General features: G+C 44.4%; 1 long non-coding RNA gene across 1 annotated transcript; it reads left to right on the top strand.

Annotated features, from left to right (window-relative positions):
• The first annotated feature begins 12,828 nt into the window (after nucleotides 1-12,828).
• On the top strand, nucleotides 12,829-24,055 carry LOC310749771. Its single transcript, XR_014541766.1, has 3 exons — nucleotides 12,829-19,618; nucleotides 19,985-20,839; nucleotides 21,103-24,055. It is a non-coding gene; the product is annotated as an uncharacterized lncRNA (long non-coding RNA).
• Nucleotides 24,056-24,063: the final 8 nt, after the last annotated feature.

Here is a 24,063-nt window from a genome sequence, read left to right as displayed (position 1 = left end):
ATATGAATCTGGATTTATACTTTTCTGCCATATACCTCTACATGCTGTTATAACTTAAAGGCCTGTGATCTTCTGATCTGGCTGCCCTGACTCCAACCACAAAACAGATGTCTCTCGTTTTTTTCTGTCAGGATGCAAAACTTGGGAGTGTATGTTCAGCACACAAAATCTCTTGCCTGGATGATCCGTGTTTACTCTAGCTGTTTGCTAAGGACAGGTTGTTCTAGCTAACATGCTGTTGTTAAGAAACTGGAAAGCTCTCCTGGGGTCTTATACTGCTCAAAGGTCTGTTTGAGGAGAGGCAACGTGAATCTGGACTAAGTCGTCTCTTAGATAAAGAGTTGAGGACTCTTCTACCACATGTGCTAGCTAATAAATGAGGAGGCTGGTCAGCAGAAAGCATCGTTCAAGCTTCTTGCAGAAAAATATGCTTATTGTTATTTCAGTGGCAAAGGCAGGTTCTCCTCTCTTTGCTGCCACCTTTTGTTTGGAGAAGAGTAATAACAACAATAATAATAAATTTTATTTATACCCTGCCCTCCCCGGCCAAAGCCGGGCTCAGGGCGGCTAACACCAGTAAAATTACAATGGAAACATAATAGGGGGTGTTTGTGAACAATTTAAAATACAGGTTAAAATGCAATTTAAAAAGCAGCCTCATTTTAAAAGTAGCCCATAAATCAAAACCGTAAAGGGAAGGAAGACATAAGGGTCAGACTGAGTCCAAACCCAAGGCCACAGCTCTGTCTTGCAGGCTCTGCGGAAAGATGTCAAGTCCCGCAGGATCCTAGTCTCTTGTGACAGAGCGTTCCACCAAGTCAGGGCCAGTACTGAAAAGGCCTTGGCCCTAGCTGCGACCAATCCAACCACCTTGTGGCTCGGGACCTCCAAAGTCTTGTTATTTGTGAACCTTGAGGTCCACCGCGGGGCATACCAGGAGAGGTGGTCCTGTAGGTACGTGGGTCCTAGGCCGCATAGGGCTTTAAAGGTCAAAACCAGCACCTTAAACCTGACCCTGTACTCCACCGGGAGCCAGTGTAGCTGGTAAAGTACTGGATGAATGTGATCCAAAAGAGCAATCCAAAAGCCATCTTGGCTTTCTTAAAGACACTCAATATTTCCTCTGCCTCCTTAATCCCCATTGCCTGAGAACACATAGGCAGAGAGCAATCAGGGGACATTCCTGAAGGGATTCCTCTCCTATATCTATGAACCTCCTTTGTATTACCGTAATTGTCATTGTTTGCCCAGATGCTCTGCATTGAGGGATGTCTGAGAGCATCCTGGTTGTCATATCAAATGCTAATGTTTTGTGTAAACTGTGTCTGGAACTATGTAAAACTTGCTAAATCCTCAGGAATATCACCCCTTGGCCTGCCTGAGCCACAGTAACCTCACCTTCGGTGTGATGAAATTTCTGACTTTGTAGAGGGGATTGTCCTCCTTCTCCACGCAAAAATGAAAACCCTTAAAAGAGATGTTTCTTCTTGGTTCTGCGTCACTCTTGCCTCCTTGCTAGGAGGGAGGGAACTCTGTTGCAACAAAAATAAAGATCTGCCTTGTTTTCACTGCATCCTGCCCTCATCCATTCATCTCTGACCGATCCTGGACTTAGGGCAGGGGTCAGCAAACTTTTTCAGCAGGGGGCCGGTCCACTGTCCCTCAGACCTTGTGGGGGGCCGGACTATATTTTTGGGGGGGTAAATGAATGAATTCCTATGCCCCACAAACAACTCAGAGATGCATTTTAAATAAAAGCATACATTCTACTCATGTAAAAACACCAGGCAGGCCCCACAAATCACCTAGAGATGCATTTTAAGTAAAAGCACACATTCTACTCATGTAAAAACACGCTGATTCCCGGACCGTCCATGGGCCAGATTTAGAAGGCGATTGGGCTGGATCCGGCCCTTGGGCCTTAGTTTGCCTACCCATGACTTAGGGGATTCAGTCCCTTGGGGAGTTGGGCAGCAAAAGCCAACCACCCCTATTTTTCTATATCAAGCTCAACTCCCCATCAAGGGACTTGGGATCCCTTGAGGTCCACTACTGGGCTGTGGAAAAAAGCCAGCCTCAATTTTCTTACAACACCTCTTACCAAAACAGTCAACGAAGGCAGAATTAGAGGTGCAGCACAGTCCAAACACACCAGGGTCAAGCACAGAGAATTAGTTCTGGTCCAAAACATGATCCAGAGGCAAGGTCAAGCATCCAAGGTTAATATCACAGAAAGGCAGGCAGCTCCACAAGGTGACAAAAACCAGAGAGAGGCATTTGCTATTTCTAGCAATTGCAAGGCACAAGAGGGAGACCTTATGTATTCTGGCCTCCTCAACAATGCCCTACAGCCAGAATGTATCTACTATATTTTATTTTTTACCTTTGTGTCCCACCTTTTTCTCCAACGAGCTCCAGATGGGGTACATGGTTCCCCCCCCATGAATCCCCCCAACGAGGAACAAGTGCTTGACTCTCGTTTTATTGAGCTGCATTAAAATAACCCAGCATGTCTGATAGATGTATAAAACGATGCATGGAAAGAGAGGGTTGTCTTCTGCTCCTTCCTCTCTTCTTAGACTCCAGGGTCATCCAGTTAAACTGAGAAGCAGGAGATTTAAAGCAGGCAATTGCTCTTCACATAGCCCAATGTTTATCTGAAATTGTAAAACAGAAAAATTAATAAAAATCCTTTTTTAGTGTTGCATCATGCCAGTGTCCAGATGCAACACTGGAAAAGGTACTATGATGCATATATGGTGGAATTGTTTAAACATCAAACAATTTTGGGAAACAATATATAATGAAGTGAAAAAAATGTTCAGATACTCATTTAGGAAAACACCAGAAGGTTTTCTATTGGGAATAGTACCAGGAAGTCTAAAGAAAGAAGACAAGACATTATATTTATACACAACAGTAACCGCAAGGCTATTGATTGCAAAAAATTGGAAAAGTGGTATTATACCAACAAAAACAGAGTGGCTTGCCAAATTATTGGAGTATTACAATATATCCAAAACAACGGGAGAAATTGGAAGGATCTCAAAAGAGAAGGTAGACAGGGACTGGAAGGTGTTTAAAGGATACTTGCAAAACCATATTGAAAAATCAGAACTCCTATTAGAATAAACAAGTTCCATTTTAAATACTGAAATACTAAATAAGATGGATAACAATGTGTAATAGAAAAAAAAGCAGAAAACTGGGCTAAAGGTGTGTGAAAGAAAGTAATAGAAGTGGAAAGAAATTGCAATTGAGTAGATTGGAAGTCTAACACAAAGGTGGGGTGAGGGGTGAGGAATGGGAAAAGGAATTATCTGTGGGATTGAGTAGGTATGTTTGAACATTTTTAAGGATTGTATGAAATGTATGTTGGTATGCTTGTATATTCGTAATATGTGTGTATTAATGCTGAATTATTTTAATAATAAAAACTTTTCAAAATAAAAAAATCCTTTTTTTAAAAAAAGAGAGAAAGAGAGAATTCACAGCTTCAAGATGTAGTAATGGCGGACAACAACTTGGATAGCTTTAAAAGGGAATTGGTTTTATGCATGGAGGATAAAGCTCTCAATGGCTTCTGGTTTTGATGACTCAATTCTACTACGCCCAGGTTCAGAGACAGTATATGGGGGAACAATAGCTGGGGAACAACAATGAGAGAGTGCTGTTGCACCCATATCTTGCATATAGACTTTCCATGGGCATTTGGTTGGGAAACAGGGTGCTGAATTAGATAGGGCTTTTATTCTGATCCATCAGGTCTCTTTATATTCTAATGAATGTTACTGATTTGATTTAGCTTATTTACATACCCTTTCCACAGTGAGCTGTGACCAAACAAGCTAAGAACAGCCACCCACTTATTATCCAATACAAAACACTGAGGGAATAGAACGTGGAGAAGAAAGCAATCAACAGAATGTATCAATACATTCAAAGACAACAAAATCAAAAATTTTGCAAACAGAGGAGAGTAAATTCAGTATTACAAAAGGAAACAATCTAGACTTGATTACGAAAGTATGAAGCAATAAAGAAGCTAACAGCCAATAAGGTTCCAGCTGCTACAGCAGGAGACTCAGCAGCCTGGCTTGAATATAGTTCAGAGGAGGCAGGTTGCCAATTATATTGTTGTAAATATAGCAAACTTTGTAAATGCCTGAAAACTCAAAAGATATACCAGTGAAAGCCAATAGTTGCCTAAAATGCCATTGTCAGCATGCACTAGCAGGCTTTTGTTGGTATGTGCCAAAAGCAGGGAAATAGATATCTATTTTTGGACACGCATAAAATTCATCTGGGATTGTCAGCATTTACATATGAAGGTCAGTTTTCTTCAAATTTTGGACATTCGTTGTAATGCACTGGCTGATAAAGTGCTGTTGCTCCCCCTAGCGGGACAAAGATTACACAATGTGCATAATATTAACTATTGTAGATTTTATTTCTTGCTAAACCAGAACATTTTTTAAAATTCCTGTTTTTGTGCCCAATTTGGTGATGTGAAATGGAAGCTCAATGGACAAGGAGTTAAAGAGAATGACTTCTGTAAACCTAAACGTACATCTGGGCTGCTGGAACACGCCTACAAAGATGGGCTGGGGATTCTCAATGCAACATTTCGTTGAGAAATGGCTAGAAAGTAAATTTAGATGTCATCTATGCTGCGTATCATATTACAGACAAAGCACTAACCAAGTGTTGTTATTTAAAAAAAAAAATTGACGTGGCTTATTGGTTCATGTATACAGTCTCCACTGACCTAAATTGATTGAGCCTTTCCAAATGATTCATTAAGGAGTGAATGAAGCGTGAAATGACAACCATCAAACAATCTCTAATTTGTTTTCATTGATAATTTAGTTTTACATTCTACTGTGTCCGACACAGTGAACATCTTTCTATGTAGGTCACAGATCCCATCCACTCTTTCCCCTCCTCTCTGAGCCCCCTCCTCACACAACCAGATCTGCTTCCCTCCCTTTGTTTTGTTCGCTGCCACTCCTTCCTTCTTGGGTTAGTGACACCACTTCCACTTTGGCAAAAGCAGGCAATGGTCATTTTACTCCACCAACACAATCTTTTAACAGTCCTTGAACAATCTACACCCTTACTGTGCCTCCGGCTACTTCCCCTTGTTATAAGAACTTTCAGGTCTCAAATATAGAATAAATATTCATAAATGCACACATATCTAAATATATAAAGCATGTGTCTGAAATCCTAAAGCCATTTTGACTCTGCCAATTTGCCTCTGTAGTAAGGGAGGCAAAGGGGAAAGCCTTCCCCTTGTCTTTTCTCTTACAAACCCTCTCTTAAGAGCATATTTGTGTATGGATAGAGTGAACCTGTGACCTGGATTCAGGAACTGAAGTATTAACCATCACAAAAGAATGACCAGGCTGCCCAGGGAATGTAACCAGCGACCATTATCAGGTATCCTGGCAGACAGGATTTCTGCTGTAGACCGCCTCCTATGATGTATGTATGATGATTTTGGGGTGGTCTTTGGCTAAAGGGGTTGGGCAATGTCAAAAATCTTTAAAGGCTCCTGAACACTTTTGTTCAGGGTCTCTCCCTCCTTGGAAGGAGGGAAGGGAACTTTGTTGCAACAGAAAAATAAATATCTGCCTTGCTTTCCACTGGATCCTGCCTCCATCTATTCTTCTCTGACCAATCATGGACTTAGGGGACTCAAGGCCTCTCTGGGCAGTGATCGCTGCTGCTTCCTGCATTTTAAATTGCATTTTAACCTGTATTTTAAATTGGTCCCCCCCCTTTCCCCCCTATTATGTTTTTATTGTAATTTTATTGGTGTTAGCCGCCCTGAGCCCAGCTCTGGCCGGCGAGGGTGGGGTATAAATAAAATTTATTATTATTATTATTATTATTATTATTATTATTATTATTAATGATGCTGAATCTGTCCTAAGGATTTTGGCTCCTAGAGTGAAAATCTGGCTTTGTGGCTGACGAGCAGAGAAGTCTTGCCGGCAGTTACAAATAGCAATATGTATTGCAGAGTTGCATAATAACAAGAGAAACTGTCCTATACAATTAGAGTCTGTTACGAAATTCCCATCTCCTTTGCTTTCCTGTTATTACTACTTTACAAGCTGCACTACGAAAATAAAAAAGCAGAGTAGATTCTGCCTCCCGACCTACAATCTAAAAATTGTAAAATTTACATTCAAGCTATTCTCCCCCTCATGTCACACTCAATAACTCCAACCGTCACTATAAGTGACAGACAGACAGACCCTCATTAAGACCAACTGTTGTTCTTTTGTTTGTGTTCAGCTACATTTCTGAAATGGACAAGAACAACAGGAACATTGAGGACATTCTCTTAGGGCTTGCACAAGTAGCCCAAGCAGTACTGTACTTAGGGCAGAAGTAGGCATAGCATATCAGGCAATCTGAGCAGAGACACCACTTAAAGTAAGATATGTGTCTATCTGAAGGGACGCGGGTGGCACTGTGGGTTAAACCACAGAACCTAGGACTTGCCGATCAGAAGGTCGGCGGTTCAAATCCCCACAACGGGGTGAGCTCCCGTTGCTCGGTCCCTGCTCCTGCCAACCTAGCAGTTCGAAAGCACGTCAAAGTGCAAGTAGATGAATAGGTACCGCTCCGGTGGGAAGGTAAACGGCGTTTCCGTGCGCTGCTCTGGTTCGCCAGAAGCGGCTTAGTCATGCTGGCCACATGACCCGGAAGCTGTACGCCGGCTCCCTCGGCCAATAAAGCAAGATGAGCGCCGCAACCCCAGAGTCGGTCACGACTGGACCTAATGGTCAGGGGTCCCTTTACCTTTATGTGTCTATCTTCTCCACCATCCTTCACCTTTCGGCAGTTATTCATCTTCACTTTTCCAGTCTCATCACACACTTTCCAGTGCATTTCTCCATTGCTTTCCTAATCGCAAGAAGTCCATTTTTAAAATAATAATAAAATAAAAAATAGACCCGCTAAGTCAACAATGCTTTAATCAATTAAGCAATCTTACATTTCCAGTATGCACTTGAATCCCTCCTGCAGATTCTGACAGCCTAGAGATGAGTTAGGCTACCCCAGCCTGCCTCCTACAAAAGAGGAAGATGTCTTGGGAGTGGAGGAGAATTGCAGTCTTGGCAGAGTTAAACGAAGCCTCCAGAATTGTTGTTTAGTCGTGTCCGACTCTTTGTGACCCCCTGGACCAGAGCACCCCAGGCTCTTCTGTCTTCCACTGCCTCCCACAGTTTGGTCAAACTCATGCTGGTAGCTTTGAGAACACTGTCCAACCATCTCGTCCTCTGTCGTCCCCTTCTCCTTGTGCCCTCCATCTTTCCCAACATCAGGGGCTTTTCCAGGGAGTCTTCTCTTCTCATGAGGTGGCCAAAGTATTGGAGCCTCAGCTTCAGGATCTGTCCTTCCAGTGAGCACTCTGGGCTGATTTCCTTCAGAATGGATAGGTTTGATCTTCTTGCAGTCCATGGGACTCTCAAGAGTCTCCTCCAGCACCATAATTCAAAAAGCCTCCAGAATACTTAGCCACAACAACATGAAGAGTTCCTCTGACCAATCAGAGTGGCTTTTTAACAAATGGTAAGGCTGATGGTTAAAGAAGGCAGGCGAGAGGAATTACCGTATTTTTCACTCTATAACACGCACCAGACCATAACACGCACGTAGTTTTTAGAGGAGGAAAACAAGAAAAAAAATATTCAAAACGAAACAGTGGATGTATGATTTTTGTGGTTCATGCTGTGGCCACAGACATGTGATCTGACAGTGAGTTTGGAGTAGCCCAATGCAAAAATCCTGAGGATCCATGTGGATCCATGCTTTGTAACCACGTTTTTGCACCACTGCGGCCCCAGACAACAGTGGGTGCGTGATTTTTTTGGTGCAAGATGTAGCCATGGACATGCTATGTGATCTGATGGTGAATTTGGGGTGACCCAGTGCAAAAATCCTGAGGACCCATGTGGATCCGTGCTTTGTAACCACGTTTTAAGTGGGGAGGGAAGGAAAAGCACTCAAGGGACAAGGAGCACGCGTGGGGTGTGTGGAGAAGGATGCTGCTAATAATGCTGTTTAGCAAGCTGAGTGGGGAGGAGAAAGGGACAGAGAGCCTGCTTGCTTTAAAGGAGCCAACCGGACAGGAGCCGCTTACACTCGTGTAAGCAGCTCCTCCTCTCCCGCTTTGCTCCTTTAAAGCAAGCAGGCTCTCTGTCCCTCTCTCCTCCCCACTCAGCAGCTCTTCTCCCACTTTGCTGTTTCAAAGCGAGCCACGGAGGAGGGAAGGAAGGGGAACCATGGATCCTCTGCTCACGACTGCAGCAGATCCCCCCCCCGCCACCCGTAGGCATTCCCTCCATAACACGCACAGACATTTCCCCTTACTTTCTAGGAGGAAAAAAGTGAGTGTTATGGTGCAAAAAATACGGTAAGCAGCCCTGGGTACGGATGCCAGGGCTTTTCAAGGGGAACCCATTAGAGCAGTGAAATGTAGCTGTCAAAAAGAAAAATTAAGTTGGCTGCATTCATTCTGTCATTTTGATTCTCAGCATAAGTCAAGAAAAGTTATGTATTCTTTCCTAGAAGCAATTTCACGGCGAAAATAAATCACAGAGCACATGTGTTTTCTTTAAGGTAAGGCGAAACAGAACCTATTTTGTTTTTGGAATGTAAAAGGAGGCATATCTCTTTGGTCATATAATGTCTTGGGCTGCCTGTAGGAATGGCAGCTGGGATCACAGAATCAAACCTGCTTTTGAGTAGACATGCACAGGATTGTGCTATTGATTGGTTAGTTGGCTATATCTGCACAGGCTCGCATATAAGCAAAGCAACGCTTTTGAAGCAAAGTCATTCTTGGTTTTTAGGCAATCTATGAATGTGTCCATCTTAGGAAAGACGTTCCCTCTTAACGCGAGACAGAAACAGAACTTCTTGCCACGTGGAGTTTTTGTAAGTGCTTGAATGAAACATTAATCAAGTAGTATTATTTAGATTTAAAAAAAAATATTCATTTTTCATTTTCGTTCATTACATACATCTCAAATTCTTAACGTTTACTATATATTCCTCCCTCCCTCCCCTCCAAGACTTCCCCCAACTTGCGTTTCTGGTTTGTTTCTATTTTCACCCGCTTTGCTATCTCTCAACAGAAAAAGTTACTAATAACATAACCTCAAACCTTACAAAACATAAAAATAAAATTAAATACATCATCTTATTTCACTATCTTCCAAACATTTTCTGATACTAATAATGTGGATGTTTATTTAAATATTTAAATAATAATAATCTAAATATTTATTTAAAGATTTAGGTTTCTTACCTGCTTTTCATCATGAGGTCCCAGACTGGGACACCACTATTTTTTAAAATACAATATTAAAACAGCTGAAATGGATTCTGTCGAATGCCAAAGGAAAGAGGTGCATTTGCAGCATACAACGAAAGGTACATAATGAAGGTGCCAGAAACAGCTCTGTGGAGAGGGAATGGCACAACTGGGGGGCTGCCACAGAGAAAACCCTCTCCGAGGTCGCTGTTAAGTTGTGGGTGAACATATCAGACGACACAGCGATTCTTCAAACAGCTCTTGTTTATTCAGAGGCCAGAAGAGAACTGAATTGAAAGGTTCAGCCAGCCTGCTTATATAGAGCTCCAGTACAACGTAACTGTAACAATTTTCTAAAACTATCCAATCACTGAACATCATTTTCAATCCCTTATTTGCATAACTATCTACAGTATCCCCCTGCTGGCCCAGGGTGAGAACTTCAGTACATAACAGTTGCCACCCTCCAAAGTTCTAGGGGGGTGGAACTACCAAAAGGCACCGGCGGAGGAAGAGGAGTACGGGGGGAGCGCAGTGTGATCCCAGTGGGGTGCCTTCATGGCTGTCCCCCGGCCGCGCTGGGCACCACGCCCCTGTGAGTGGCGCATCATGCCCCTGGGACGCATGCCAGCCCCAGCCCCGCCTGCTCTCCGCCCCCTGGTGCCAGAGCATGAAGCTCCGCCACTGCCAAGAGGCCCCCCTCTGCCAGTCTTAATCCCCAAGAGGATCTTGGGGAAGGAGACAGCCTTTCAGATACATTTTAGTCAGCTAAAAGTTTTAGACAATCAACTAAGCCAGAGATGGGGAACTGAAGGCTCTCCAGATGTTGGATTCTATCCCACCAGGATAGCCAATGGTCTGGAGTGATGGCAGTTGGGAGTCCAGTGACCACAGGTGAACAGTCCCAGGATTCCTTGTTGAATCTCTCGTCATAAACATTAGAGATTGCACAGGATGGTAGTCCTTCAATGCAAGATTTGGAAAAGACTGCATACAGAAAAATATGCCTTGGGAAAAATATGCAACCTTGCAACCCTGAGATTTTGCAAATTTGTCTTGGCTAGAGATTTGATCCCAAACAGTTGGAGACTGTTTATCCCAACTTACTTTTCCTAGTGAAAACATATTTTCAATACAGGACATTCTTGGGACATCAACTGCGGCAGGCTATTATTTGGAGAAATGGGCCTTCTCTCTCTCAATTGCCTGCCAGAGATTTGACCTGTCACCTTTTCTGATGTGTTTTGCAAATCCCCTCTAAGAATTTGGCTGGAACGAAAGCATAAACTGGAAAGTGGTAGGACTGAATAAATATTGGGTGTTTTCGCTGGCTTAAGACGAGCCACTAGCTCTCAGAACAGAGACGATTCCTGTTTTAAGCACCTTGGGGGCCATGATCCCAGTCCCTGGAGATATAAGGCTTTCACCAAAGTAGCCACCAACACAAGCAGTGTTACGGTTGTAGCACAGGCCAAACAACCCATGGTCTGAAAACAATCCAAGTTCAATATCACAGGAAGTTTACAAGGGGGTGACCTGTGCCATTTCTAGCAATTGCACGGCTCAAGAAATTGTATATATTCTGGTCTCCCAGACCACACCCTAACCACAGCTGCTGGCAGTAATGGAGTCTCAGGGATTGCTTACTCATAAATCACATGTCAATTCTGGGTCCATAGGTACATGCTGTGTCACTGTTCTTCAGACTGGGCCTGGACCTTTTGTTGTCAGTGTTCATGAGGGCTGAGGGGTGGTTCCAGCTCCTCCTCCAACAGCTCTGCAGGTTCTTCAGTAGGTCTTGCACCACAGTGCCCCTCAAAGAGGTCCTCAGCACTGATTCCAGGACACCTTGCCTGCTCCTCAGGGTCCTTGACTTGTGGAGTGCTTGTTCTTTGAGGATTTTGTGTCTGCCACCAGGCCATGGCTAGGCATGATACCCTGTACCCATTACTGCTAGTCTGATTTGCTATTTCTCCCCTTGGGGCCAGGATCAGGAGCCTGCGTTTTTCCAGTTGGTGACAGACTACAACTTTATCTTTGATGATGCTGGCTGACGCTGATGGGATTTGGAGTCTAGTGACATGTGGAGGGGCACAAGTTCCCCATCCCTGCATTAGGGAAAACTGAAGGGTAACTTATCACAGATCACGAGGGTTTAATCTACGTTAGTCCTAAGTGTGCATGGAATTAGAGCCTAAGAATTGCCTTGCCAGATCAGGCTAAAGTCTTATCTAGCTTAGTATTAGTCTTATCTAGCTTACATCTTTATGCGCCCCCTCGCCCAGCTTTTCCGGAGTTTTAGGTTGGGCTGCCATCGGTATGCTGATCTGTTGATGGATGGCCATCCTGACTCAGCCCCAGACACACTGATCAGATGTCTGGAAGCTGTGGCTGGATGGTTACGTGGGAGCCGGTTGAAGTTAAATCCTTTGAAGACAGAGGTCCTCTGGCTGGGAAGGGACGATATGGGATTGGGGGGGCAACTCCCATCTCTTGCGGGGGCGCAATTAGTGCCAGCACCGTCCGTTAAGAGTTTAGGTGTAAACTTTGACACCTCCCTTTCCATGGAAGCGCAGATTGCAGCTACAACAAAGGCGGCATTTTTTCATCTCCGCCAAGCTAAGCAGTTGGCTCCTTACCTCTCTCGCCCTGACCTAGCCACTGTGATCCATGCGACGGTCACCTCCAGACTGGATTATTGTAACTCGCTCTACGTGGGGCTGCCCTTGAGACTGACCCAGAAACTCCAGCGGGTGCAGAATGCCGCGGCAAGACTCCTTACGGGGTCCTCGCTGCGAGATCACATTCACCCGGTGCTATACCAGCTGCACTGGCTCCCGGTGGGGTACAGGATCAGGTTTAAGGTGCTGGTTTTAACCTTTAAAGCCCTATACGGCTTAGGACCCTCGTACCTACGGAACCGCCTCTCCTGGTATGTCCCACAGGGGAACTTACAGTCTTCAAACAAAAACACTCTGATGGTCCCAAGCCACAGAGAGGTTAGGCTGGCCTCAACTAGAGCCAGGGCTTTTTTGGCTGTGGCTCCAACCTGGTGGAACGCTCTGTCACAAGAGACTAGGGCCCTGTGGGACTTGACATCTTTCCGCAGGGCCTGCAAGACAGAGCTGTTCCACCAGGCCTTTGGTCAGGGCGCAGCCTGACTCCCTCCTCTGGCAATCTTCACAGAACTTTAGCCTAATGGTTGCCATCAATTTGAGTTGAATTAATTTTAATGAAATGATTTTAGAATGTTGTATTATTTTATTGTTGTTAGCCGCCCTGAGCCCGGCTTCGGCTGGGGAGGGCGGGATATAAATAAAATTTATTATTATTATTATTATTACTCAGATATACTGCTTCTGTTTGTAGAGGATTCAGTTTAGAGCCACCTACCCTTCATGAATTTTGTCTTATCCTTTTTTAAAGAGCCATCTGAGTTTTCAGCCATCAGCATCTCTTGTGGTAATAAATTCCTTAGGAATCTGCCCGCAGCAGGTCTCAGTTCCATAGCACCAAGTAGCCACAGGAAACCAAATCATTATGAAAGTTTATTTTACAAAAGCAACAACACGATCAGAAGCCAATGTTGCATCTTCCAGTGATTCCCTTTGCTGTAGAGCTATGAAGCTGCAGCGTTGTTCATCTCCCCCCCCCCCCCCCGCAAACCAAACAGCACTTAACCAGTAGCATTTAACATGTATATAGATTTTGCACACTATAAAAATACACAAACTTTGCACGTAATGGCCAACAGCGGACATGGAAAACTTTATTTAAAAAACACACACCAAATAACAGCAAAGTGCAAAAAAGAGAGAGACAAAAACGAAAACACCTGGCTAGCTAATCCCCAACCTTTGCAATGTTCTTTATTTTAGAAGTGGAAATTCTAATTCATGCCTTAGTGTCCCGTTATTCTTGTATACGTCAGCATCATCTGCTTGGAAGCTGACCTTAGAACAAAGCTAGATCAAATACTAATGCTAGAAAAAGGGCCGGTGAGTCTGCCTTCAGCTGGACAGTGGAGGCTGGTGCCCATTGGCCAGAGCCAATGACAGGCAAAGCCAACAGATTCCAAATATGTCCCCATCCTCCTCCCTTCTGAGTTCTACAAAGGGAACTAAATGGGAAGAAGCTGATAGCCAGTGGTAGCTTCTGGACTGGATGTAAGAAGGCAGGCAGGCAGGGGCTGGCTGAGGGCAGTGCCTCATTTTCCCTAATGGACCAGTATTTGGATGTGTTCCTGCTGGATCTCGCAAGAGGAGGCTAGGAGGGTCCCATCCCATGTAGTATGTAGCATACCTCCCTTTGTTGGTTATCAACACAGCATGTGCTTCTGGAAAGTGTTACGGCCAGGGTGCAGAGGGTTTAAAGAGCCTTCTCTATATCTTGGGTGCAGCTGTGTCCCTTGGTGAGAAATAAATTCTGTCAAGTCCCTATAGTGTTAAGAATATTAAGCTGAAGGTCAATTGGGTGGCCTGACCTGACCTGAAATGTTTGTGTGGGCAAGCGTATGTCAAGAACAAGACACCCAAGGAAAGCTGCTTTTGGCAAAGGAATCACTGTAGAAAACCCTAAAATCTTAGAGCAGTGTTACACAATCAACAGTATGGTGCAATATTAGGGATGGGCGGACCTTATCAGTTTTGGTTTTTCTCTGTTTCTTCCCCCACCCCCACCCCACCTTAAGTTAAATTCTCCACATTTCTCTATCAGTTTGCGATTTATTTATTTTTAAAATTCTTATGAAAATTCATGAGCGTTTCATTGAGAATTCTTCCTGACATGGATTACATTTGTACAACACATTCCCCCCCCACACACAACATAATGCATTTTTGGCATGTTATTTTCACTAATACGGTATATGTATTGCAATGCACATTTTACTGTAGGGTACACAGTTTTGTAACATCACCGGGCTTTGAGATGTATTGCAAAATTCAGAGAATTGTGGATTTCAAAGGATGGCTGTTTCTCTGTTCTCTCACTGTTTGGGGAAGTGTGCATTAGGGTTAAGTTTGCCTTTAAATGAGAACTCAGTGAAATTTATCACTCATTTACTGGTTGCTGGATTGCTCCGCTTCAGACTTCAGGTGGGAGGATGCATGTTTGAAACTGCTTGCACTTAACAAAACCAGCATGTCAGGCAGAAGGCTTCCTCTTCAGCCCCAAGCTTAACTCTGTACATCCCGTCAATTTGCTGATTGTCTGTCTTGGATCAGTGGCTGGTAAACTCCTGAGAAACAGAGAGGGTATATATATATATATATATATATATATATATATATATCCCTCTTCCTTGGGTGTCTGGGTAAGGGTGGATGTGTGGTAAAATGCCTACCATTTGGTCAGATGTTACTTGGAGCCTATAAGGTAAAGAAGGTAAAGGACCCCTGGATGGTTAAGTCCAGTCAAAGGCGACTATGGGGTGCAGCGCTCATCTCGCTTTCAAGCCGAGGGAGCTGGCATTTGTCTGCAGACAGCTTTCTGGGTCATGTGGCCAGCAGGACTAAACCACTTCTGGCACAACGGAACACTGTGACGGAAACCAGAGCGCATGGAAACGCCGTTGACCTTCCCACCACAGCGGTACCTATTTATCTACTTGCACTGGCATGCTTTCACACTACTAGGTTGGCAGTAGCTGGGACAGAGCAATGGGAGCTCACTCCGTTGCAGGGATTTGAACCGCCAACCCAAGGGATCAACAAACCCAAGAGGCTCAGTGGTTTAGACCACAGCGCCACCCACGTCCCTATCACTTGGAGCCTAGTAGAGACAACCAAACAATGCCAGGCTGAGCCCTCTCTCACCAAAAGAGCTTGTCATCATTGACATCAAGCCAAAGTGATGATAAGAACCATGTATTCAGATATGTGGAGAACCAGTCACTTGTAACTACTGTATTCAGATAGCAGGCTTCCAATAAGCCTCATGTACACTCACCTACCAACCACTTGCAATATTTACTAGGGCTGATCTTTGTATGTTTGGTTGTGCAACCCTCCATCAGCTCACCTGAGAGCAAGTCCCATTGTCGCCAGTAGAACTTACATCAGGGTAGACATGCATAGGATAGCACTGTAGGGTGACCGTTTATTCTATTTATGTCATGAAATTTATACCCAGCTTGATTGTTTTAAAACCTCAAAGCAGTTTACAAAGCAAATAAATAATAAAAATATGGAGAAAACAATAATTCTAAAGGGAAGAAAGCACATTTCCTTTGCTTTTAGGAGAGGCATACACGGGTTGTGGCATATTTAAAGAGCATTCCCCTTTTAGTCATCTAAATTTTTTGATGCATATTAAAAATTATTTTTAAATGCTGACTAAATGGAGGCACCTCCTAGTTGATCAAAGTATTTCCACTCAAATAATCTAATGATGAATCACTTAAATGCTATGACTCTTATATTTATTTTCCCGTGAGTGCAAAAAGTCTGCCAAGGAGAAATGAGAAGGAAGATGAATTGGGCTACAAGGCTGGGTTAAGCAACAAAGCATAATCTTACAAAATGTTGCTCACATAATGATATACCCATTATATGGCTTGGATCAAAGGACACGTGCAACAGTGACAATTGACACAGTGTTTTAAAAAAAAAGCAGATAGGATGTCCAAAAGAATGACCACAGGCAAACACAGCATCATATATATAGAGGTTACAATTATAATTACGCTCTTGGCATTCAGGGCACCCTTATCAAAGAAGAATCAATTAACACAGCACTCTGCTTCATACATTTAAGAATGTCCCTCTCAGAGTGACCATAAGAAGAAAGCAATATATGAGCCAGGGCATCCTTGCTAAGGCCGGATCCCTATTCATGGAATGTAGTAAGCTGCCTAAAACCAAGTCAAGCTCTTGATTCTTTTGTCTAATCAATAGAGAGGAGAGGAAGCTTTTCAGCCTGGTGGGCTGGATCCTTGCCTCTCCCACTTGTAACTGTGGGCCACTTTGACAGGTGGGCGGGGCTGTCTCCAAAAAGAAGGACTATCACTTTGCAGCCACGGTATGCATCCGTACCACACCTGCAAATGGACAACTTCAAAGCGACTTGCTGTCAGGGCTGATCAACTGATTGTTAGTGAGCCCTGTTTGCCAAGGAGCAACCGTGAGTGAACTTGAAGCTCCCCAATGTGGCTCCTTCGCAGCCACATGTTTACCTGACTTCACACATGATATCAGGCGTGGATGGTTTGGGGAAAACAATTCATTGAATTGCATCTTCCAAAATGGTTTTCCAGTTCTAAATATATCTCAAGATTCTGCTCTGCCCTGCTTGGCCGAGACCTTGAACCTGAGGTCTCCTCTGAGGAGCAGCAAGACCCTCCAGCAGATCTTCACACTGCCGGTGAACCTGAAGAGACAATGGATGCAGATATCTCTACCCAAGGACTGGAGATCTTCACAGCAACTGCTTGGGTTCCTGGCCAGCCTCAGCTACCCCTGATCTCTCCCAGAGCCACAGGACAAAAGCAGCAGAAGTGAGCCAGGCACAAATTCCAATTGCTGTGTCTGGCTAGCTGCAAAGGAGCTACTCAGGAGGAAGAAGCACAAGGAAGCTGTTGTCAGATCAGGGTGGAGCCTCGTCTGAGCTCTCTCCCAAGCACCCGTCTTCCTGACCTGGGGGAATGGACAGCATATTGCAGTTGATTTGTTTCATGCATTTTACTGCCTTGAGCTTTCTTGGCTTGGGGTCAAGATAAAGAAACTTAAACTGAACACTGCTACCTGCAACAACAGCAAGTGTGCAGGAAGGAGAGTTGATAGATATCTCATGTGTACTTTGTTGAATGAAACTGATTTGCTAAATAACCAACTTCCAGGAAAAGCCACATTTATTTAACTCATCTCCAATGTGCATAGAATTAAGAAAACAGCATGGAATTTTTCTTGAATCCAAACACTCATACGAATGCTTACATGCACCAGTTAAGGGCAAATAAGAGCTGCTTTGCAAATAAATTCACACAGGTGACTAGACCACAAGATGAAGGTTTACTAGCAGCCTTCCCATATGCACACAAATTAATTGCTTTTGGACTACAATGGGATGCCAGAGAACAAAATAATTTTTGTTAAAATTTCCCTGGCCTGGTCATGCAAGAGACAACTACTACCTGCCTCACGAAATCAGGTGTGTAAATAGTTACAAGCCTGTCCAAAGAGTCCTGCTATTGTTATCTGAAATCTCATTTATCCAAACACAAAGAATTATACCCAATCCTCACTACACAAATGGCTGATTCAGATATCTGAACACCCAGAGTTTACCCACTTCCTTACTTGTTTGTGTTTTGCTGGTTGGTGTCAGATATTTCGGGCAGAAACCAGGGAGGGAGGGAAGGAGATTGGACAAACCAGTTTTTCCCTTGTTTGGCTTCTGCTGATTGGTTGCAGCAGTTTCAGGCAGAAAGACTGGTGAGAGAGCACGGATTAGAAATGTTCCCATAGGAAACAATGGAAATCATCTGCTCGTTATGTGAACATTTGCATAAAGGACAATTTCCTGAGAACGCATTGTGTTCAGAAAGTGGCACCTGTGTGTAAGGGAAAAAGGTAAAGGACCGCTGGACTGGACGGTTAAGTCCAGTCAAAGGTGACTATGAGGTGCAGCGCTCATCTCACTTTCAGGCCGAGGGAGCCAGTGTTTGTCCACAGCTTTCCAGGTCATGGGGCCAGCAGGACTAAACCACTTCTGGTGCAATGGAACACTGACAGAAGCCAGAGTGCATGAAAATGGCGTTGCAGTGGTACCTAATTATCCACTTGCGCTGGTGTACTTTCGAACTGCTAGGTTGGCAGAAGCTGGGACAAAGCAATGAGAGCTCACTCCGTTGCAGGGATTCGAACCGCCGACCTTCCGATCAGCAAGCCCAAGAGGCTCAGTGGTTTAGACTACAGCGCCACCCGCGTCCCCCTGTGTGTATTAGAAAGCAACTCAACTCTAGGGCTACTGCACTTTCAGAAACAGAAGCTGCATCCGTGGGCATGCTCAACAGAAGGTGATGTGCCGCAGACACACAAATATTACTTTGCCAAGTTGCCACAGGCCAGGCAAATGTTATGAATGCACAGTGCTCATGTACTTTGCATAGCATGAATTCAGACATACATGTTTGGAAATCAGTTGGCCCCAGAAGGAACGTGGTAGATTAAGTGACCCCATACCCACTGCTCCATCCTTTCCCAATTCCACTATCCTGACCATCTTCCACCAGGCTATCCCCACAAGGGCCTTGTAGGGAATATACTACATTGCCATCCTGTTTCTGCATGATTTCTGCTCATTACCCTTCCATGAGTGCAATTGGGCCCTGCAGCTCTTGCCCGGCTAAAAGGCAGCTTGCGTTTTAACAGCATTGTAGGTTAATGGGGAGAAAAGGCATTGACCCCAGTTAAACCTGCTGGGTTCCATAAGAGCCTAAGGAGAGCCCTGGTGGAACAAGGGCTCCTCTGGGCATCATCCTGTTCTCACACTAGCCAAGCAGATATTTATGGGAAGCCCACAGGCAGAACCTCAGCGCAACACCGCTTTCCCCTGCTTATGACTCCCAGACTGCCTCTGACAGTGCATTCCAGAGATTACAAACACAGCCATGAGTCAGTCATAAGTTACTACCCTGAGGCTGAGCTCACAGATGCATATTCATTACTGGAGGACTGCAATATCAAGCGATCATTTGTATGCAAGCGAAGATCTCAGCTGAAGCAAACGGGAGCTGCTTCACAGTGCCTGGACCACAGGCGTGCGCAATTCCTATTCCTTCTCACAGACTGCTTGGGAGCAGAAGGGAGCCTGGATTTCAGGACAGACCACACCTGGAATACTGTGTACAGAGTTCTGGTGGTCTCAGCCCCCCAAAAGAGTATTGTAGAGCTAGAAAACCTGAAAGAAGCAGGGTGGGCGACAACAATGATCCACCGACCCCACTATGAGGAAAGTATATGATGTTAGGGGCTTTTAACTCAGGGAAAAGGTGAGAAAGGGGTTTGGGGGACACAACACAGGTACATAATAATATCCATTGTGAAAACAGACGGGGAGAAAAACTTCTCCCTCATAATACTAGAATTTGGGGCCATTTGATAAAGCTGCTTGATGTAGTGGTTAAGAGCGGTGGACTCATAATCTGGTGAACTGGGTTCGCTTCCCTGCTCCTCCACATGCAGCTGCTGGGTGACCTCTCTCAGCCCCACTCACTTCACAGAGTGTTTGTTGTGGGGGAGGAAGGGAAAGGAGATTGTGAGCCACTTTGAGACTCCTTAGGTAAAGGTAAAGGGACCCCTGACCATTAGGTCCAATCGTGGCCGACTCTGGGGTTGCGGCGCTCATCTCGCTTTATTGGCCGAGGGAGCCGGTGTACACCTTCCGGGTCATGTGGCCAGCATGACTATGCTGCTTCTGGCAAACCAGAGCAGCGCACGGAAACGCCGTTTACCTTCCCGCCAGAGCGGTACCTATTTATCTACTTGCACTTTGATGTGCTTTCAAACTGCTAGCTTGGCAGGAGCAGGGACCGAGCAACGGAACTCACCCCGTCACGGGGATTCAAACCGCCGACCTTCAGATCGTCAAGTCCTAGGTTCTGTAGTTTAACCCACAGCTCCACCCGCATCCCTTGAGACTCCTTAGGGTAGTGATAAAGTGGGATATCAAATCCAAACTTGTCTTCTTCCTCCTCCTCCTCTTTAATTGGTAAACAAATTTTGTTAAATAAAATAAATGTAAGACGATTCAGGGCGGACAAAATAAAGTGCTTTTTCACCTAACACTTAATCCCTTCCCACAAGAGGTAGTGACGGTTATCAATTTGGGTGGCGGTAAAAGAGGATTGGACCAATTGATGAAGAACGAGATTATCAAATGCTGTTTATTAGCCATGACATCTGTGGTCTACCTGTTGGAGTCAGTATGCTCCTGAAGACCCAAGAGGTGAGAGCACTGTTCTTTCAGGTCCTGCTTGCAGGTTTTCAAGAGGCATCTAGTTAGTCACTGTGAGAACAGGTTGCTAAACCAGATGGGCCTTCAACTTGATCCAGCAGAGCTCTTCTAATATTCTTAAGAATGGGTGGGGAGCAGAGAGAGGGAAAGGTTGCTGGGGGTGGATTCAGACCCGCAGTAATTTAAAAAATGCCAGGCTGTTTGCTAGCTTCGGTTTTCTATTCCCATTTATTAAACTGAGTTTATAGCAGCAAATGGGTGATTACATTTCCTCTCCTTGTTTCCTTGCGGGGATCAAGAATAAGCTGCCATTCTTTCAAATAAAAGATGGAGTAATCTGGTGCTTCTGATTACGCAAGGTTATTTTGCAGACTACAAGTTAGTGTCTGCACACACAGAAACAGACATATCTAAATTGCATTTTGAATTTAGAAAGCTTTTTTTACAATCTCCCCACAGCCAAGGAAAAAGTTATGCTATTTTCACTGCTGTGGCTCTGCCAGCTTTTTGCTGAACCATGGAAAATGTGCTGATTTCAGAGATAAGGTAAAGGTAAAGGGACCCCTGACCATTAGGTCCAGTTGTGACTGACTCTGGGGTTGCGGTGCTCATCTCGCTTTATTGGCCGAGGGAGCTGGCATACAGCTTCTGGGTCATGTGGCCAGCATGACTAAGCCACTTCTGGTGAACCAGAGCAGCACATGGAAACGTCGTTTACCTTCCCGCCAGAGCAGTACCTATTTATCTACTTGCACTTTGACGTGCTTTCGAACTGCTAGGTTGGCAGGAGGATTTCAGAGATAAAAAAGGTAAATTGGGCAAATGCCCTTTCTCTAGGATTCTTCGCACATTACGTTTGATGCATCTTACCTATGTGTCTAAGATGTTTGTGTGCACCAATAGATGCGAAAAGTGAAAATGTTAGTAATGCATTCTTGCAAACAGGTGGATCATACAAGAACGAAGTGTGGAAGCCTCTCATTTTTCCAATCTTAAATTTAGTTCGCAATCTGAGATTAAACAAAATCCTCATGTAAATTCCTCAGCATTTTAGGCGGATTTCTCCTAATAAATATGTTCTTGTATGTAGTTTTCACTAAGGAACACACTTTTTGCAAGCAATTACTCCTAATCCCACGCATTTTTGTACGTCATTTTCATTAACACATTCATTTTTAGGTAAACTTTAACCTAATTGATGCATTTTTGTAAGCATTACTTTGAGAATTACACTACAGAATTCGGGTAAGTGCAAATATGAAAGCATGCCTGTGTTTTGGTTCTCATTATTTTGGAAACTGCCGAGGCAACAGATTGGCTTTTAAATGTGAACCAAACCAAATTTCTCCCCCTATAGCCCAGGAGTCACCCAGTGCCAAACAGAAGTGCGCCCCTGTTTAATTTGTGAAACAGCCTTTAGTCGTCTTCTAACATCCTCCTTTTTCCATTCACTGGCAAGAACTGGCTTTTGCCGTATCAACTATTTCACAGTACAATCATCTCCACCTTAGCAGATGGCAGGCTCTCTCCCATCCCAGGTAAAGAAATGTATGATTGCAGCCCTAAGGACATTTATGTAAAGCTTCTTAGAAGGAGGACTCATTAATAGAACTGGACCTTGAGTCAGGCTTGCCTTTGGAGTGAGTGTACATTAACAAAAAAGGTAAAAAGGTAAAGGACCTCTGGACAATTAACTCCAGTCAAAGGCTGGGTTGCAATGCTCATCTCGCTTTCAGGCCAAGGGAGCCGGCGTTTATCCACAGACAGCTTTCTGGGTCATGTAGCCAGCATGACTAAACTGCCGGAGCGCACAGAAACACTGTTTACCTTCCCGCCACAGTAGTACCTATTTATCTACTTACATTGGTGTACTTTCGAACTGCTAGGTTGGCAGGAGCTAGGACAGAGCCATGGGAGCTCACCTTGTCACGGGGATTCAAGCCTCTGACCTTCCAATTGGCAAGCCCAAAAGGCTCAGTGGTTTAGACCATAGCGCCACCCGCGTCCCTACATTAACAATAAACCCACCCCTTGCAATCTGGTATCTCAGTCACTGCTCTTCTGCTACTCACAGATCAATTTACAGCCACTATTTGGGAATCTCTGAGTCTCAGCAGCCGGCAATAGCAATAAATGCAAATGTCAGTAATTAAACACACACACACACATACCGTACATAAAATGGTTTGAAAAACACAGCACCTTTGCTTATTAGAACACTGCTCTAAGTTAAGGGGACTGTTAGTGGCAACCCCGACTTCCTGAAATTACAGCAATAATAATTTGTAAAGGTATTAAAAGTTTGGCAAAGCTAGTGTTTGTTACATGACATCACCCAACAGGACAAAACAGATCGGAAACCTGGCTAGCCTAACTTCCAACCTTTGTAAACAAAGTAGGCTATGACACGACAGATTGCACAGATGGGTTCACACAACATAATGGTTATAGGGAACAGGATGTTTTGGTGGTATGAAGATGTGCCCAATTCAATTTCTCTTCGGATTGCCTGGGTGGAGGGGTTTTCCCTTGCATTCAGGGTTTGAGTGACCACTGTTTGGGTTCAGGAAGGAATTGTCTCCAGATGATGCCCAGGCTGGGCAGGTGGTGATCCCAGCCTTACAGCATGACTTACGTTCAAAAAACACTAAACCATGGTTAGCGGTGATGTCTGAATTAATAAAGAATAGTTTGCAATCAGTCAGCAAACCAGGATCAGAAGCCAAGATTTGACAGATCTGCAAACCGTAGTTTGAGCTAAATATGTTTGTGTGATGCCCAAATACTTAGTTGTGACACTCCACTCCCAGAGGCAACCACACCATAAGAACTACGAGTGTTGAGCGGATGGAATGTGGTTTGCTGACAGATGGAAAATGAAAGCGGACTAGCTCCTCTGTCTGTATGTTTGGAAGCTCATACCATACTTAGGACTCTAAACTATGGTTAGTGCAAACCACGTTGTGCTGTCCGCATTGAGCCTTTGTTCAGCACAAACTCCTTTGTTCAGTAACCTCTTCTCTTCTCTACTCACTGTTTTTTGGCACATTGTAGAATGGATTTCAAAGGCCGATCCATTTGGTGAGTTGGGGTTGCTGGTGGAGAGATGGTCCCATCTGGATGCGAGAGGTTGCTTTAAAAACGACCTCTTGGTCCCTTTTATGATCCACACAGAGCTCCGCTCAGGAAGGTAGCTAAGTGGTTTGTATGGGAACAGACCAGATCCTGCTGCACTACGAGGCAAGATGAGCTGGTAGGTTTCAGGAGCGAGAAATGGACAGTTCTGATCCATGAGGAACAATTCACCAGGCATCTCCCATTCATTTCAGTGGGGAGACCTTCCTAGTGGACTGTGCCCTTGTGAATTTAATGGGGACAGGAGGTTGCCATTGGGCTTTCCCGTCCTAGGCCCTCCCATTCCCGTCTTGGGTGGGGCCCAGGACCAGAGGCTCAGAACCACCTTAATTCAAGATTGCTAGGGTGGAAGGAAAGAGTGTGAGAGTGGCATTGCAGAGACCGGTCCTTACTTATGCTGAAAGAATTAAGCAGGACTGAGAAAACGCCACACTCATTTGTGAGCCCTGGCCTTGCATCCAGCATCTTGTAACTGATTTTTTTTTTTAAGTCAACGGAAGACTTCTAGTGGTTTCAGAAGATCCACATGAATGCCTATTTCGCCTGCATGGTGTGCATTTTGGCTTTACATGATTAAAAAGAAGAAGTATGTTTTTATGAAAAATCAGGCTGAGTCATTATTTTTTTTTTTTAAA

This window comes from Podarcis filfolensis (assembly GCF_964270895.1).
Source record: "Podarcis filfolensis genome assembly, chromosome: 14".
Classification (NCBI taxonomy): domain Eukaryota; kingdom Metazoa; phylum Chordata; class Lepidosauria; order Squamata; family Lacertidae; genus Podarcis; species Podarcis filfolensis.
This window is presented reverse-complemented; position numbering and strand designations above follow the sequence as displayed.